Source organism: Equus caballus, chromosome 7 (assembly GCF_041296265.1).
Source record: "Equus caballus isolate H_3958 breed thoroughbred chromosome 7, TB-T2T, whole genome shotgun sequence".
NCBI classification, from domain to species: domain Eukaryota; kingdom Metazoa; phylum Chordata; class Mammalia; order Perissodactyla; family Equidae; genus Equus; species Equus caballus.
The window spans coordinates 61161781-61179410 of NC_091690.1; the positions used below are offsets into that span (position 1 = coordinate 61161781).

At 34.5% G+C, this 17630-nt stretch overlaps 1 protein-coding gene and 1 long non-coding RNA gene across 3 annotated transcripts in view; one reads left to right on the top strand and one right to left on the bottom strand.

The window, feature by feature from the left end:
• LOC138925025 (uncharacterized) overlaps window positions 1–16165 on the top strand; it is a 28108-nt gene extending 11943 nt beyond the window's left edge. Inside the window, exon 2 of the long non-coding RNA XR_011440656.1 lies at window positions 16028–16165. This is a non-coding gene — a long non-coding RNA (uncharacterized lncRNA). The remainder of the gene's footprint in view (window positions 1–16027) is intronic.
• Window positions 1–17630, bottom strand: part of TMEM135 (transmembrane protein 135) — a 241190-nt gene that overhangs the window by 158523 nt on the left and 65037 nt on the right. The gene's annotated exons all lie outside the window — the stretch shown is intronic.

Consider the following 17630-nt stretch of genomic DNA (forward strand, 5'->3'; position numbering starts at 1 on the left):
GAAGAACACTATCAATCAACTTAACCTAATTGATGTTTATAGAGCACTACACTAAACAAAAGCAGAATAAACATTCTTTTCAGATCCATACAAAACATTTCCCAAGATAGACTATAATCTGAAAAAAAAGAGAAGGCACAAATTCCATCCATTATCAGGAATGAGGTGATATCACCACAAATTCTTCAGAAATTAAGATGATCATGGAATATAGGAACAATTTTATGACAATTTAATTTGACAACTTAAATAAAATGGACAAATCACTTGGAAGACAAAAACTACCAAAGCTCACACAAGAAGACACAGCGCAAATAGCCCTACGTCTATAAAGAAAACTGAAATGGTAAAGTATCTGCCCACAAAGGAATTCCTGGTCCAGATGGCTTCACTAGTAAATTCTTACAAACATTTAAGGAAGAAACTATTCTAATTCTACACAAACTCTTCCAGAAATTTGAAAAGAAAGGAATACTACTTCACTCTTTCTGAGAGGGCACTGTTACCCTGACAGCAAAACCAGACAAAGACATTACAAGAAAACTACAGACCAATATCCCCCAAGAACACAGACATAAATATACATAACAAAATATGAGCAAACTAAATCCAACAATATATAAAAAGGCTATTATATCAAGTGGTGTTTATTTCAGGATGCAAGATTAACTTAACATTCAAACATCAAGCAATGTAATTCACCATACCAGACTGAAAAGAAAACCACATGATTTTCTCTACAGATATGGAAAAAACATCTGACATAATCCAACATCTATTCTTGATAATAAAAACTTTTATAAAAATTAGGAATAGAAGGGAACTTTCTCAAATGGAAAAGGGGCATCTACAAAAAATCTGTAGCTAACATATTTAAGGGTGAAAAGACTGAATACATTCCCTCTAAGATCAGGAACAAGTCAAGACATCAGCTCGATGTCTATTCAATATCACAGTGGAAGTCCTAGCCAGTGCAATAATGCAAGGAAAAGAAATAAAAGGCATCCAGATTAGAAAGAAAGAAGTAAAATTTTCTCTTTTATTCAGATGACATTCTAATAACGGCTAAAAACCAATAAAAAACAACTTTTCCATTCTAGAAACAAATAACAGTTCTCATTCTCTAGCAATATTTTTCTCTGGGACAACAAAAGAAAATTCACCAAGTATCCTCAAAGTATCTAAAGAAACTTTGAAGTGAAATTATTCCTTTCTCCAATAAATATTTATTGACTACCTACTTAATGGTGCCATACATGTGGTGGTAACTCAGTCATCAAAAGCATTTCCTTAGCCTTCTCTTGGTAGCAAGAAAATCACAGACACTTGCTCGCTAAAGATCCTCTTATTACAAGCAACAGAAACCTATAAGAAAAAAAGAGTATCCAGAGAGTTTAAATAGCTGGAGCAAAGATCTCAGGTCAGAGGAGTAGAAGGTTTGAAGGAAGTATGTGTACTCACATAATGCACACACATGCAATTATACATGCTAACATGCACACACACACAATTAAGACTAGGAAAAAAGGTGTCATCAGAGTGTAGTGGGGCTACAGTTTTGTTTTCTGGCTCTAATATTCTTAACAGGAGATTATGAAAGGTTAGAAGCCAAGAGTTTTACCAGACTATACAACTCTCTATACAGAGTATACAATTTCTCCGTCATCTACATAACCAATTCAGAGAATAACTGGGACTGTACACAATAAAGCCAAAGTAAGACTGCAGGTCCAGCATGATCAGATAGTCAGAGCACTTACGCCTATTTGGATTTAAGAGATGTGGAAAGTCCCTCTCACCTCCAAAACAGATTTTCATTTCCTCTCACAGTGCCTGAAACCACATTTGCATTATTGTATTCTGTTGCACATTCAGGATTTTTCACTCATTAACAAACATTTGCATTAAGTTGTAAACATCTTTGGATACAGGAAACTTATGAAAAGTTAGCTGACAAGGATATGCACCTGAAGAAAAAACAGAAATAGGAACAAAGATGCTGAAAAACAGAAATAGGAACAGAGATGCTGAAAAAAAGGTGGGAGAGTACCAAACAAAAAAATTGCCTACTTCACCATTTTACCAACATCTGGCCCTAACACCAATAGCAAGAAACAACATTATTGTTGTCCTTAATTGAGTGAAAGTTTTGTCTACTGAAGAGCAATATCCTAAATAGGCATAAAGTTTCACTTGGGTTTATTTATTGTTATAACTTTCCAGTATTCTCGACCATACTACAACTATTTCTAACTACATTACAGTATCATACAAGTTCAATTCCATGCACAACTTAAAATGGGAGAAAGAACTTGGGATCAAAAGAGAAGCTCATAAAAAGAAAAAGTGATGTTTCAGATACTGAAACGCCAGTGCCACAAAACCTGGAGGCCGTGAGTCTTGATTAGTCCCCAGAAAAGCCTGCTTATGGAGACTGTGTGGCTGGCACCCATGGAGCAAGCAACTTGGAATGAATGGGGCCCTTAGTATTTTGTATTAATTGAAGTAAGACATTTAAGAACCTGGCACTTCAACTGGTTAGTTCACACTAATTGAACACAATGCTAAACATTATCCTCAGACACCAAACTAAAATATTTAACAACCTATAAACAGTGCCGCAATATTGAATTCTTTGTCTTAAGTCAAAAGGAACCAGATTGCCTTGTTATGGTTTTAACAAAGTAAACAGGAGTTGGAAAAAATCCAAAATTGCTCAATCAATGTTGCTTTCTACCAGGCCAGGCTGTTAATAAATATATGGTAAATGAACTTAGCCTTTTTTATCTACACTTGTATATGTGTTCTTAAAAAGAATGTAATAGATCCCAATTCTTAATCATTCCCCCTAATTCCACAATTTCTCACCATTTCCTGTACTAGTTTGCCTCTGCTGTTGACTTTTATTTCCACCATAAATTACTCTAATAAGAATTCAGAATCCAAACATAAATTTTATAAACACATACAGTATATATGCCTACACAAATTAAAACCAGCCTTCTTTAAATGTAATGCTTCCTTTCTACTACTTCCAAACACGCATAGGCTGCACTTCATAGGGACTTTATTCTTTTAGCAATTTTTAACACCAAAAATGGAAAACGTGTCTTTTTAAAAATATCAGATTCATAATCAAACAATCAATAAGTCCCTTTCTCCCCCAAGTGTGTAGATATCTAGTGTGATACATGAAAAACAGAAAAAAAAAAAAACCATAGCACTTCTAAATCGATACGCTATTAGCAAAGACTAAATTTCCTTCTCAAAAGAAAAGCAGAATATAATATACTAAATTTTTTGCTAGAAAGTTAAATAATGTCATTGTTTTAATTATGGTGGTTTAAACTGTCATTTTTTAATGATAAGATTAATAATTATCAACAACTGTTAAGTAAAATATTTTAAAATATTTGATAAAAGTGAAATAAAAGATAAAAAGTTTCTGATGCTACCATACATGTAAAAATATACATTTATGTATAGGCACAATAGTCCAGACTTCTAAAGAGACACAAAAATTAAGTTTCAAGAGGCCATTGATAAAGATGTGAATTATAATTATTTTTCAAAGTGATCAATAAAGATTTATATTGATCCTGTGAATTAAAATACTCTATATTTGTATAGCACTTTAAAATTAACAAATAACTTTCATATAAATGTTCTAATTTTAAAAGATAATTTCTAACTGAAATAAAACTAAAATGATTAATAAACAAATAAAATAGTTACCTCTCATCTGAAACAGGGGTTTCAATCTTTTTTGAACGATGACCCCTAAGGTGGGAACCATGGGCGTTCACAAGATTATGGGTAATTAATGTCATGCTAGCTGTAGATCACTCCTCTGTATCCCACTCAAGAAAGAATATCAGGATGCAATTCAGGGACAGTTATGATTAAAGAATCATAATATGTTCACTAGTACAAGTAAAAATTTACTAAGCATACCTCATAGTAGATCTCAATATAATATTGTTTCTTCATACCACTGTTGAAAACAAGTGATAGAGGAGAAAAGGCATGGGGCTGGGCGGGGGTAGGGTGAGGGTGGGGGATGGCACTGAAAGAGAAGGTATATGTTCCATGTACTGACTACAAATTTTGCTTTGGTAAAAGAGTAAAACAAATTAGTATAAATTTTAGAGGCTAACCAAAATGTATCTTCACTTAAATAAACTATCTGTAAAGTTTAATTTAATCAACCTTACTTGAAATTTAAATTTTCGGGAGATCTTAAAATCTGCTACAACAGCCTGAGAACTGGCCCCAAGGCTTGCAATACTGCTGCCCTCTCCCCTACAATTATTTCTTCCCAAACCAGCTAGACCAACTATTTTAAAAGGCAAATCATATCATTTACTCTTCTGTTTAAAAGTCTCCAAAAGTTCTCTATTAAACGTAAAATAAAGTCTAAATTCCTCACTATGGCCCACAATATCCTAAATATGAATATCCTTTGCCTATTTTTCCCACCTCATTTTGTGCCAGTCTGTCCAGCCATAACTTCCTGGCTACAAATCAAAAGTACCCAGCTTGCTCCCATCTAGAGGCCTATTTACTTACCGTTCACTCTCCCTGAACACACTTTCACAAGCTCTTCTCAGGATCTGGCTCATTAGAACACAAATATGACTAAAATAAAATCTCAGCTCTAGAAGAGCTTACCAGTGTAATGACAGAGAAGAGAAGCAGAAGGGGAAGAGCAAGGGAAAAAGGGAGACAAGAAAGGAGGGATGAGCAAGCGAGGGACACTGCCTCTCCAGAATCATAAACTAAGTGCCATGGGGGAGCAGAGGAGAATATAACTTACCCCAGATTTCTAAATTCAGACTTGCCACTGACTTAGGTACACGACCAGGAAACAACAATGACACATACCACGTATTAAATGGGGATTATTCCATTTGACCCTCTGTGCACACAGGAGCCTCATGAACGTGTATGATGCAAAAGATGTTATTGGCAAAACTCAGGATGCTGTTTAATTTATGAAGAATAATCCAGAGGTCACATTTGGGCTATGCCTGCTTCCCTTGCTGTCCCTGACCCTGCCATAGTTGTTTGATCCAGGATCAGATACACTATATCCAAATTAGGCCAATCAGATTCTCACCGCAAAGGATTTAAAATTTTAGGGTAAAGGCAAGGGGGAAGGGAGTGGGGTAGGGATGTTGGAGGCAAGTCACTTTAACAAGAGTGTCAATTAAAAAAAGGTCCTACTGCTGAGTTCCCGGTGGCTGCCCTGGTTCCAGTCTTTCCTGAGATTGATTGTTTAGCACTTCCTTCAATTCTGTGAACCATCTCAATGTCCTTCCCTTAATCTCTATTTTTGTCTTAAGCTAACCAAATCGGTTTCTGTTACACAAAACCAAAGTAACTGTAATAAACATATGAAACACTGTGAACGTGCATCAACCTAGCGAAGAGCTAAAACAAAGATTAGGGATTATGGATCTACTCCAAGGAGTAGTATGAAGTCACTACATACTCAAAAACTATAGAGATATAGTAGAAAAAGAAAAACATTAACGTCACTCACTTTCAGATGCAGATTCAAATCCTAGATTCACTATTTGCTGCCTATGTGATGTGAGCTTGAAAAGCTAATTTAGCAACGTTCTCAGTCTGTTTCCTAAGCTGCTGATGGTAATGATAAGAACTGCCTTATAGGGTTGCTTGAAGATTAAACAAGACAAAAGATGTCAAAACACTCAGCAAAATGTCTGGAAGATAGCAGAGGCTCAATACATGTTAACTCTCACCTTGTTTCCCAGTAACAGTAAGATGTTCAATCAGAGAATAAATGAAAAAACGCTGGCTAGAGCAGAGGTTAGCAAATACAGCCATGGGCCAAATCCACCCACCACCTGTTTTGTATGGCCCAGGAGCAAAGAATGGTTTTTATATTTTTAAATAGAATTACAGGTTGAGTACTGTCCCCCTAAAAATTAGGTTGAAATCGTAACCCCTGTACCTGTGAATGTGACCTTATTTTGAGACAGGGCTTTTGCAGATGTAATCACGGTAAAGTCATATTGAATTAGGGTAAGCCCTAAGTCCAACGAATGGTGTCTATACGAGAAAGGAGAGGGAGATTTGGATATAGAAACATACACACAAGGAAGGCGGCCATGTGAAGATGGAGGCAGAAATTAGAATGATGCAGCTAAAAGCCAAGAGCGCCAAGGATTGCCAGGGGCAACCTGAAACTGCAAGAGGTAACAAAGGATTCTTCCCCAGAGACGGCAGAGGGAACATGGCCCTGCCAACACCCTAATTTCAGGTGCTAGCCCCCAGAATTGTGAGAAAATGTATTTCTGTTGTCTTAAGCCACCCTAGTTTGTGGTAATTTGTTGCAGCAGCCCTAGTAAACTAATACAAATAGTTGTTGTTTTTTTAATCAAAAGAATAGTCTTCAATACAAAGAAATTTATGCACCCCTATGTTCATTGCAGCATTATTCACAATAGCCAGGATGTGGAAGCAAACCAAGTGCCAATCAACTGACGAATGGATAAAGAAGATGCGATGTGTATATATATATATATACACACAATGGAATACTACTCAGCTATTAAAAAAGACAAAATTGTCCCATTTGCAACAACGTGGATGGACCTTGAGGGTATTATGTTAAGTGAAATAAAACACCAGACAGAGAAAGACAGACACCACACGATTTCACTCATATGTGTAAGATAAACACATGGACAAAGAGAACAGATTAGTGGTTACCAGAGGGGAAGGGAAAGGGAGGGTGGCCGAAAAGGGTAAAGAGGGACATGTTTGGTGAGGGATAAAAACTAGACTATCAGTGGTGAGCACAATACAGTCTATAGAGAAACTGATATATAATAATGTACATCTGAAATCAAATGTTATCAACCAATATGAACTCAATAAAATAATTTAAAAAAAAAAAAAGTATAGGGGCTGGCCCAGAGGTGTAGTGGTTAAGTTCACACACTCCACTTCAGCCACCTCGGGTTCGCAGGTTTGGATCCCTGGTGTGGAGCTGCACACCACTCATCAAGCCATGCTGTGGCAGCATCCCACGTATAAAGTAGTGGAACACAGGCACAGATGTTAGCTCAGGCACAATCTTCCTCAAGCAAGAAGAAGAAGATTAGCAACAGACATTAGCTCAGGGCCAATCCTCCTCATAAAAAAAAAAAGAATAGTCTTTCCTGACATGTGAAAATTGTATAAAATTTAAATTTCAATGTCCAAAATAAATTTTTTTGGAGCACAGTCACACTCAGTTGTTTACATATTGTCTATGGCTGCATTTGTCCTACATTGGCAAAGTTGAATAGTTCCCACAGAGACCATATGGCCCACAAAGCCAGAAATATTTACTATCTGACTCTATACAAAAGAAGTTTGTCAATCCCTGGCCTTAAGCATAATACCTGGGACATGAATAGTAGAATTCTAAAATGGATCAGTGAGAGATGACCAAGCAGTAGCTGAATAGATTAAAAACCTAAATCAAAAAATCTAGGGATTTTTATTATAGGAAAATGATTTAAAGTTTTAAAATAAGTCAAGATTTCACAAAAGATCAGCAAAACACAAAGATGCTAGTCAAGAATAGTCTGATGTGGGGCCAGCCTGGTGGTGGAGTGGTTAAGGTCGTGGGCTCTCCTTCATTGGCCCAGGGTTCACCAGTTCGGGTCCTGGGCATGGACCCATGCACCGCTTATCAAGCTATGCTGTGGCAGGCATCCCACATATAAAAGTAGAGAAAGATGGGCACAGATGTTTGCTCAAGGCCAATCTTCCTCAGCAAAAAGAGGAGGATTGGCAGTAGATGTTAGCTCAGGGCTAATCTTCCTCAAAAAAAAAAAAAAAAGAATAGTCTGACGTATCTCATTTTGTGAAATAAGTTAGATGATGTTAGTCATCATGAAGAAGCTGGGTACAGTGGAAGGATGTGGAATAAGACTCTTAATTTGCTTTATTATGCATCATCCTTAAGAGAATTTTCAGGATGATTATCCTAAAATAGCAAGTTTGATCATGCTATGGAACTTCTATAGTTAATTTCTTAATAAAATATTATGTAAATACCTATGCTCAGTATACAATGCCCTTTACAATCAGACCCCAATCCCCATCCAGTCCCATTTCATACCACTCAATATTCCAGAAGCTTCGCCTATATTTAACATTGTTATATACACTTCTAACATGCTATGCTTCCTGCTTTGTAAAACCCAGTATGACTAATTACTTGTTTATTCTTCCACACTAAACTCAATTTTATAACAGGAAAACTGTTCCCTACATTTCCCAGCAAACTGTTCTGTCCCTCCTCCACATCACTAAAACAATATTTACCATATCACTTTGAAATGTATCTATTTGCCGGGACTTATACTTCATTAAACCCTGAGTTTTTCAAGGACAAGAACCATGTTTTATTCATCATTATTTTCCCCAACACTTAGCCCAATGTATGGAACATGTGAGGAGTCAAGATATATTTGCTGAGTGCATAAATTATCTTAGAAATTCAAGAAAACAAGCAAGTTCTAGATCGTAGAACAATATACATTTTTTTCTTCATTATAAATTAATTTGTTTTAATAATTTATTAAACAGTACTTTAAACAATTCTAACTGCAGATTTTAGTTCAAATAAAATTTAAAAATTAATGAAATTTCATCTCATGTTGTAAATTATTTTATTATAGAAATAATATATCCCCACTATAAGACTCAAAATAATATTTAGAAAAAAAGCTGAAATTCTTTTCTCACCAATGTTCCCATTTCAGAGATATTAACTATAATTAAGCCATTTAGCATTTTCAAATGAATCTTTTTGGTCCTGTCTATATATCTACATATATATACATACGGATATATATGTATGATTGTGCACATATGCTATAAACTTTAATAGATATTAATCATTAATTTATACCAATCCTATTAAGACAGTTCACCTTAAATGCATCCAAGATAAATGTCATAATTTAATCGTAATTTTCTAATATCTGGAACCAATTAAGTTCAGGAAAGTTTCAAGAAGGCCACCCAGTAATAAACACAAAATAAATTGTGTCTGCTGTCCTGTTAGTGATAATTTTTTATTGCTACCTCAGTTTCAGATGTCAAAGTAATGACTTCCATATTCTGATTAAAATGCAAATTAAAGCCATATGTGAGAAAAGCATAGACTTTCGATGTCACTGTTTTCTGACTTTAAGCACAACAAAAGTATGTTTATAAAACCTAGCAATTATCCAGATGAATTCTGCCAATTCTAGATCTAGCAAACGTGGAATTTTACATTGTAAACTATGTCAATACATGCACTTGCAGCACGTCAATTAATAGCTACTGTCACATACGCATCACTGGCCAGAGTGGGGTGAAACTATAAAACAATAGCAGAATGAATCTTAGTTGATTTTCTTCAAGAGTAAAAATTTAAAAGTGATTCTATAAACCTATTTTAATCTTTAGATTTCCTAAAAGTAACTAAAATTATCTTTAATCTACATTCTTAGGTAAATGAAAAGTAAACAGATTGATATTTTTTCATTTTGCTGTGTTAAATAAACCAAATTCTACAGAAACCAATTTAATGTTTAATGAATTTCTAAGACTATGCTACAAGTTTCCCAAAAATCTTCTGAGATTGAGATTCAAAAACGACCAGCCCAATAATGAACTTAAATATTACAGGCTCTACTCTTTTTCTGTTTCGTTTGTGACATTAAATTCAAATTGCTATGTGTATAAAACTTTTGTTTGTTGTAAAAGGAAAACTTTGAAGCTATAGGAAAACTTCTCTTATAAACAGTACTCCCAAAAAAGCTGAATAACAAATACTCAAGAGTGACTATTTCTAAATTTAACTATCTACTTAATATCAGCTAGATGTAAAAAATTAATAGAAAAGTCAATGCCAGGTAAGTCATTAAATTACACAATTTATAGACCTCAAAGGTAGTAAACTCAATGTAAATATAGTTCAGTTGCGTAAGTATAAAAGTGAAGGTGACTATAAAAGTGTTTACTGAAATAAACAGGAACAGCCACGAGGTAGGGTAGGGATAAACCATAGCTCTCAAGACCAATAAAATCACTTTATTTTACCTTTAAAAATGTTCCACTAGAATCAGAAATCTTTAGAGAATATAGTCACTAAAGTCATTCCCAACGTAGAGGAAAAAATCTATAAACTAAAATGATCTAGAATTTAGGTTTAATTATTAAGAAGGTATTAATAAAACGTCACAGGCCTTGAGCATTATTATGAATTTCTTTAAACAAAATAATAGACAGTATAGAAATGTTCTTTTTAAGATCTGGCTTATAAAAATTTCTCAAAATTAAACACAATTCTTTAATACATTTTTAAAACTACAATATAAATTATATCATTAAGTCTTTAATCAGTCCCCATTTTTGACAAATTAATTACCAGGGCTTCTCTTACAGAGCTCAATATTCAACACTTCTCCAAAATTCTTCATATATGCTGCTTTTGTTTAAGTTCAAAGATAACAAATAAAGATGACGATGCTTGAATATACCAGAATACGGTCAGTGGTCTATTCTAGACTACCATTTTTCAAGCTATCTGCAGGACTAGCTAGTTTGTCAAAACCTCTGTCGTACAAGTCACACGCCATTACAAGTACTGCCTCCTTGGCTGACTAGTCTATACAATTACTCCCAAGCCCTATGCAGGTATCTCCCTGAGGTCACAATCAGTATGAGCACTGTGTTTCTTTTGCCCTTCTTATTTACAGTGGTTTGTAACACATATAAAAACAGCTTAAGTGTTATAGTGTAGTCCATGATTCTAAAACGTACAACTCAATGAGCAGCTTATAGAAAGCCCTACATTACCACCAATACAATGACCTTCGTTTCACCTTGTCAGTATAAACTACAAGTCCCTGACACTTGGAGGAAACTTCAAAAATCAACCTCAGCCCTGGGGACCAAGTCTAACACAATGACTGGGCAGAAAGGATGACTGTTTTCTATCCTTGGGCTCTTAAGCTGTATTCTAAGTACTTTTTTCCTTAACCCAATTAAATATTTTTAAAAAGGACTTTAGAAGGTCCACATTATCTAAGAATATTTAAAACCAAAAACTCACAAGGAGAATTTTGTTGAACTTAAAACAAGGCCTGAAATTGCAGAGTAAATAGTGAGGAAATGGTCTAACCGTAACTTGAAAAATAAAGAAAAATTTCAAAAAGTATCTTCAGCTGTTAACTGCCAAGCCCACAAGTCTCAATTTTGTCATAAATATTAACTTTTAGGGGCTTCATAAAATGCCATATCTTTTACAAAAACCTGAAATTTCATTTTCCAATTATTTGTATTGAACTTCCATTGAATTATCAAATATGTGCAACAGAGGACATCATCTAGAGATTGAGAAGGACAATGACAATGCTAACCTAAGAGGACTGTTTGAGTAAGAATTAGTGAATGTTTTGTGTTATACTAATTTTAGCTATTCTGTACATCCTAACGGCAGCGATCTTGATAATGAGAACTCCCAACCCATAACCACACCTGGGTAAAAATAAATAATAATATTAATAAAATAAAATAGAGAGAGAGAGAACAAAGTCAGAGAGGTGACATAAAATGAAAGTGAATACTTTTAGTCCCAGTTCAACTGGCAAGCCAAAATTCACATTAACTATTTATGACTTTAGTTATTCAGCTAGATTATCACCATAAATCTACATAATATGCTTATACATCTATTTGTTGTCCCTCTTTATTGAAATATAATATGGTGTAAGTTTAAAGTGTACAATGTGATATCATACACGCATACACTGCCAAAATGATTACCACAATAAGGTTAGTTAACCCCTCCCCATCACCTAACATAATTACTTTTTTCATGGTGAAAACATTTAACATCTACTATCTTAGCAACTTTAAAGGATATAATACCATATTATTACAATATTATTAACTACAGTCACAATGCCATATATTAAAACCTCAAAACTTACTCATCTTATAACTGGAAGTTTGTACCCACTGACCAGCATCTCCCCATTTCCCCCACCCCCAGCCCCTGGAAACCATCATTCTACTCTGTTTCTATGACATCTGCTTTTTTAAAGATTTTATTCTTCCTTTTTCTCCCTAAAGCCACCCGGTACATAGCTGTATATTTTTAGTCGTGGGTCCTTCTAGTTGTAGCATGTGGGACGCGGCTTAGCATGACCCAACGAGCGGTACCATGTCCACACCCAGGATCCGAACTGGCAAAACCCTGGCCACTGAAGGGAAGCACGTGAACTTAACCACTGGGCCACAGGGCTGGCCCCACATCTGCTTTTTTTAGACTCCACATATAAGTTAGATCATACAGTATTCGTCTTTCTCTATCTCAGTTATTTCACTTAGCATAATGCCCTCAATATCCAACTTAATTGTCCCAAATGGCAGAATTTCCTTCTATTTTATGGCTGAATAATATTCCACTGTTATTCCATTATTCCACCACATTTTCTTTATCCATTCATTCATCCAGAGACACACAGGTTCTTTAAATGTCTTGGCTATTGTCAATAACGCCACAATGAACACGCAGATCTCTCTTCAGGACAGTGATTTCATTCCCTTCGGATATAAACCCAGAAGTACGATTGCTGGATCATATGGTAGCTCTATTTTTTATTTTTTGAGGAACATCCACACTGTTTTCCATAGTGCCCGTACCAATTTTCATTCTCACCAACAGCACACAAGGATTCCCTTTCCTCCACATCTTGGATAAAGTTATCCTGAATCATCCAACTCCTCTTATCCTGTTGTCTAGGGCAAATGCCTCCACTCTTCTAGATACACCCCTCTTGACTCTTGCTCTTTTTGAGGCTCCCGGCTTGAAGTCTTTCCAGAGTTCTACCATGAAGGATGATTCCAACCTCTCCTGCAGCATTCACCCATGAGTGCTAGACGATAATTTACTCCTCCCTAGATTTTAGTTATTAAGATTAGGATTCCAGTTTGTAGAAACTCATTAAAATCTCTAGTCCCTTTCAACATTTTTATAGACTTCTTCCTTTTTCCAAACATTTGCTACCATTTCATTAAAATTTGGAAGAAAGGAGGAAAAGACGTAAGTAGTAAATGACCATGCCCAGTCTACCATCTACAACACTCTTGAATGTTTTTTTTCTCTTTTTAACAGACAACTTATTGCCAGATGACACCTTCTCTGTATTGAGATCTGTACTTCAGATGCAGACTTACCCAATAATCAATGTCTTTGATCAGTCTATAATCAGACTTTGATGTGTCACAGTAGTTCATGTTTATATGCAAGAAAACAATGAACTTGTTTTTAATTTTCCATACAACATAATCAATGATTATATTTCCATTTCTAATTAAAAACTACTAAAACCACATGAAAACAGAACATCAACTGTTCTTTATCTAATCACTACTTTATATACCTTAGGGGGAAAAAAAGGAGTGAGAGAATTAAAATGAATTCTTTCTAGATATCTAAATAAAACCAAATTAAAGTCTAAAGATTTAGTTCTAAATCTAAGGAAACTTGCTGCCTTCATAGCAACCAAGTTTTCCAAAGATATACCCTTCATGGAAACACAGATAACAATTTTCCATGCTGTAAAGACTTCACAGACATGATCATAATCATAGTCACAACAACATGACAAAAACAATAATAAAAGCAAACATTACTGAGATCTCACTACTCCATAGTAAGTCTTTTATGTGTATTATCTTATTTAATTTTCACACTACTCTATGAGATGGATACTATTATAATCCCCACTTCACAGCTGAGAAAATAGAGGCACAGAAGTAAAATGATTTGACCAAGATCACCATACAACCAGTAAGTAAGCAGCAGTGGCTGGAAAGCCTTTCTTAGCGACAAAAACAAAGCATGGAAGTAGTACTGAAAAGTACTAAAAAAGATCTCAGGGTTCCCAGCCTAATAAACCAGGGGCCAAGGAGTCAAACAACATGGCCACTAACTAGTATGAAAACCGATACCAGAATTTCAGTCTCCAGATTCCATACCAGTTTGCTTTCCACTCTTTCTCATTTTCTGTCTCTTGACCTGTACCAGATTACTGCCACACTTTCAGGGACAAAAAGACAACTTAACATTTAGTACGATAAGCCAGATTCCTGTCACAAGTGTTTGGTTTTATGGAATAGAGATAAATCGTTAAAAAAATATTTATCAAACTATTATTCCAATTAACCATCTAAGAAAAATATAATTGGAGAGGTAATATAATAAATACCAGAGATGAAAGATTCAGGTCCATGTGACCAAAGCACATTTTAGAGTAAACACCTTTTTCTTGCCTTTTCACTTCCCTTTTTTTCTCTTTTTCTATAAATGAATAGTTCCTCACAAACACAAATACAAGATCCAGTTTCAGGAAAATTAGTCCTTACCTGCTTCCTGTAACTTTTTCAACAAAATGGAAATAAGAAAATCCACTAGAGGTCTTTCACCAAATGGCATTTATAAGCTGGGCCAGGACTTTCCATCCTCTCCTTTGCTAATTGTTATTAGAGGTGTAAAGGGCATGCCTTAGAGACATATTCCAAACGAGCTATTTTTCTGCTACACAGTAAACCCATTTATATCTCTTTAAGAATTTCTTCATTGGACTGCTTACTTTATTGAACAATTATGGTGTATCTTATGCCAAAGTGCAAAAAGTTCCAGAATCTATACCTTTTAGGATACAGCTAGACATAATTTATCCAATAATAAATCATTTGTGATAAGCAATACAATTAATTGTTAGCCTAAGCTCATGTTATGTTTATGAAAGTCTGCTGAGAGGTAGCACTAAATAGTACAAGATTTTACTGGTAGAAAAACAATCATAGACCCTCTTATGACCTGCCATTCAGCCATATAATCCAACAAATGATGGGAAACCTACTTCTTTTGCTTCAAAAAATTTAAAATATGATGTATTACTTTAAAATTAAGATATTTAAGCCCTTAAATTAGTAAATGTGTTTTTGCCACTTACCTGCAAATTCTCTTTAAGGGTGACTTTAGTATTTTAACCAATTTACACAAATGATTCAAAGATGATATTTAACCTTGTAATTAAATTTGTATTTCACAATAGGAATGAGCACAATATATATTACATTAAGAAAGTCATACTTCTTTGCTTCTGTTTTTAAAAACTCCCAAATATTATGGTAAATCATATTTCTGGATATCAAAATAAAAGTAACATAAAATCATAAAAACCTGGTTGAACACGGTTAGACGACCAAGGAGCAACAAAATATAGTAAAGTAATAAAAGAAGTTTTCTGAGGACTTAAATTGTTGGCTAAATGAATATAAATTAAATAAGTTATTTTTCCTTTGGATTTAAACATTCAGCACACTTGAATCATTTAATTCCTAGAAACAGAATTAATGTTTACCGTCTAGACCTAAGTGACATAAAATGATTTAACATGGAAGTGTACTGAGTGAACGTCCCAAACTGCTGCCTGAAGCTGTCACAGTAGTGCTAAATTTTTTTAAATACTGCCATTACATTCCAGACCTCCGGATTTAACCTTAATTAAAAGACCACAAATGAAAACAATCATGTTCTGTACTGGAACTATTGCCACTTTTAAGGATTGTTTCTTAATAGCCATTTAAAAAGTCTCATGTTCTAGAAGGTCATTACTCAATAATATTTAGGTAGGATACAGTAGCCTAGAAAAAGCAGTAAACCCAGCATTAAAGCCTGAGTTTTCAATATTACCTTATCTTATACGATCAATATGAAGTCAGAGACGTCATATATCCTCACATACCCCATCTGCAAACTCTATAAATGAGATCATAAAAGCTATCATGCCTATTTAACAGGATGGTTTGGGTATGTTAAATGCAAAAATGTATGGGAAAAGCCTTTATTAAAGCAATAGATAAACATGAGCTATTATTAACTATGCAGGTATTATTCACTGAATACAAAACATTCTGGTTATTACTACAGGAAATTATAAAGACAGAAGAAGACAACGATAAAATCCCAGACTCTGAAGAGCTTATTTCAGAAAAGAAAAAAGAAAAGCAAACAAAAATACTGGAAAACCATATATTAAATATCTGAAAGGTAAAAAAAAAAAAAAAATACACTGAATTTATTATTTCCCTTTAAATTCACAACAAAAAAAAAATATGCCCTCATAAATATTTCTTGTCTTATTTAAGGCAAGCAGCGGGGGGGGGGGGAGGAATAAACTCAGTGTTTTCTCTCTGCTTTGCTGGGAGTGCTGCTTCCTAGTGCTCACCTACATACACTCTATAGCCATGAGAAGAAAAACAGTATTTCCAGACTTAATTAACAAGGCTGTATTTAGTCTAGATGGAGTGAAAGAATGCAGAACTAGAAAAGTAAACACCTAGATTTAAGTAAATAAGGCATCTACGGCAGGCCCAACTCCCAGAACCTACTTTCACATCAGTTTTTAGGCAGAAAATTTGGGAAACTAATCATACATTATCAAAATGACTATGCGGTGCTAATAACCTAAACATTATTCCCTCTTTGGAACAATGTCTGTAATTTTAAAATGTATGCCACTTTTTTATTCATCCTTAATTACCCATTTATCATAATATATATATATATATATACATATAGCTTAAAAAGCAGTCAAAAATAGAGCTCTATGTACAATCAAATATTTCTTTAAGTTACTCAACTTTCCCTGCTTATTAGAATGATTCATTATCACAATAAAAAAACGCTAGGTTTAATGGCTTCTTATTCCTCTTGGACCATATTAATTAATCTTCATAATAATCACCAAAAAATGATATATTAATTATTCCATTTGACATATGAGGAAACTGAGACAAAAGCTAGTAAATGGTGAGCCAGGATTCAAACTGCTAAGTGCCAGTAGCACTCACTCAGTCATGAGAATCAGCAGGATCTCCAGACACTGCCAACATCCCTGGGAGCACAAAATCCCTCCTCCTGATTGAAAACCACTGATCTAGCTTCATGAGTGTTTTAATGAAAAATGGATGTTGAATTTTGTCGAAAGTTTATACTGATTTTGAGATGATTATTTTTTTTAAGTTTGCTAATATGATGAATTACATTAATTGATTTCTGAATGTTAAACCAAACTTGAATTCATGGACTAAACCTTACTTGGTCGTTATATATTATTCTTTTAATATAACACTGGATTTGATTTGCTGAAATTTCATTAGGAATATTTTATCTATAGTGGCGAGGCATACTGGGTCTACAGTTTGCTTTTCTTGTAACGTCTTTGTCTTGTTTTGATATCAAAATTATGCTGGCCTCATAGAACAAATTTGGAAGGAATCGCTTCTCTTCAACTTTGCAATATAGTTTGAGTAAAACTGGTGTTATTTCTTCTTTAAACATTTATTAGAGCACACCAGTGAAGATACCTAGGCCTGGAATTTTCTTTGGGCAAAAGTTTTTAATTACAAATCCAGTTTCTTCAATAAATACAGGGCTGATCAGGCTATCTGTTTCTTCTTGAGGGAATTTTGGTGGTTTCTATCTTTCAAGAATTTCATCTAAGTTGTCAAATATATGAACATAAACTTGT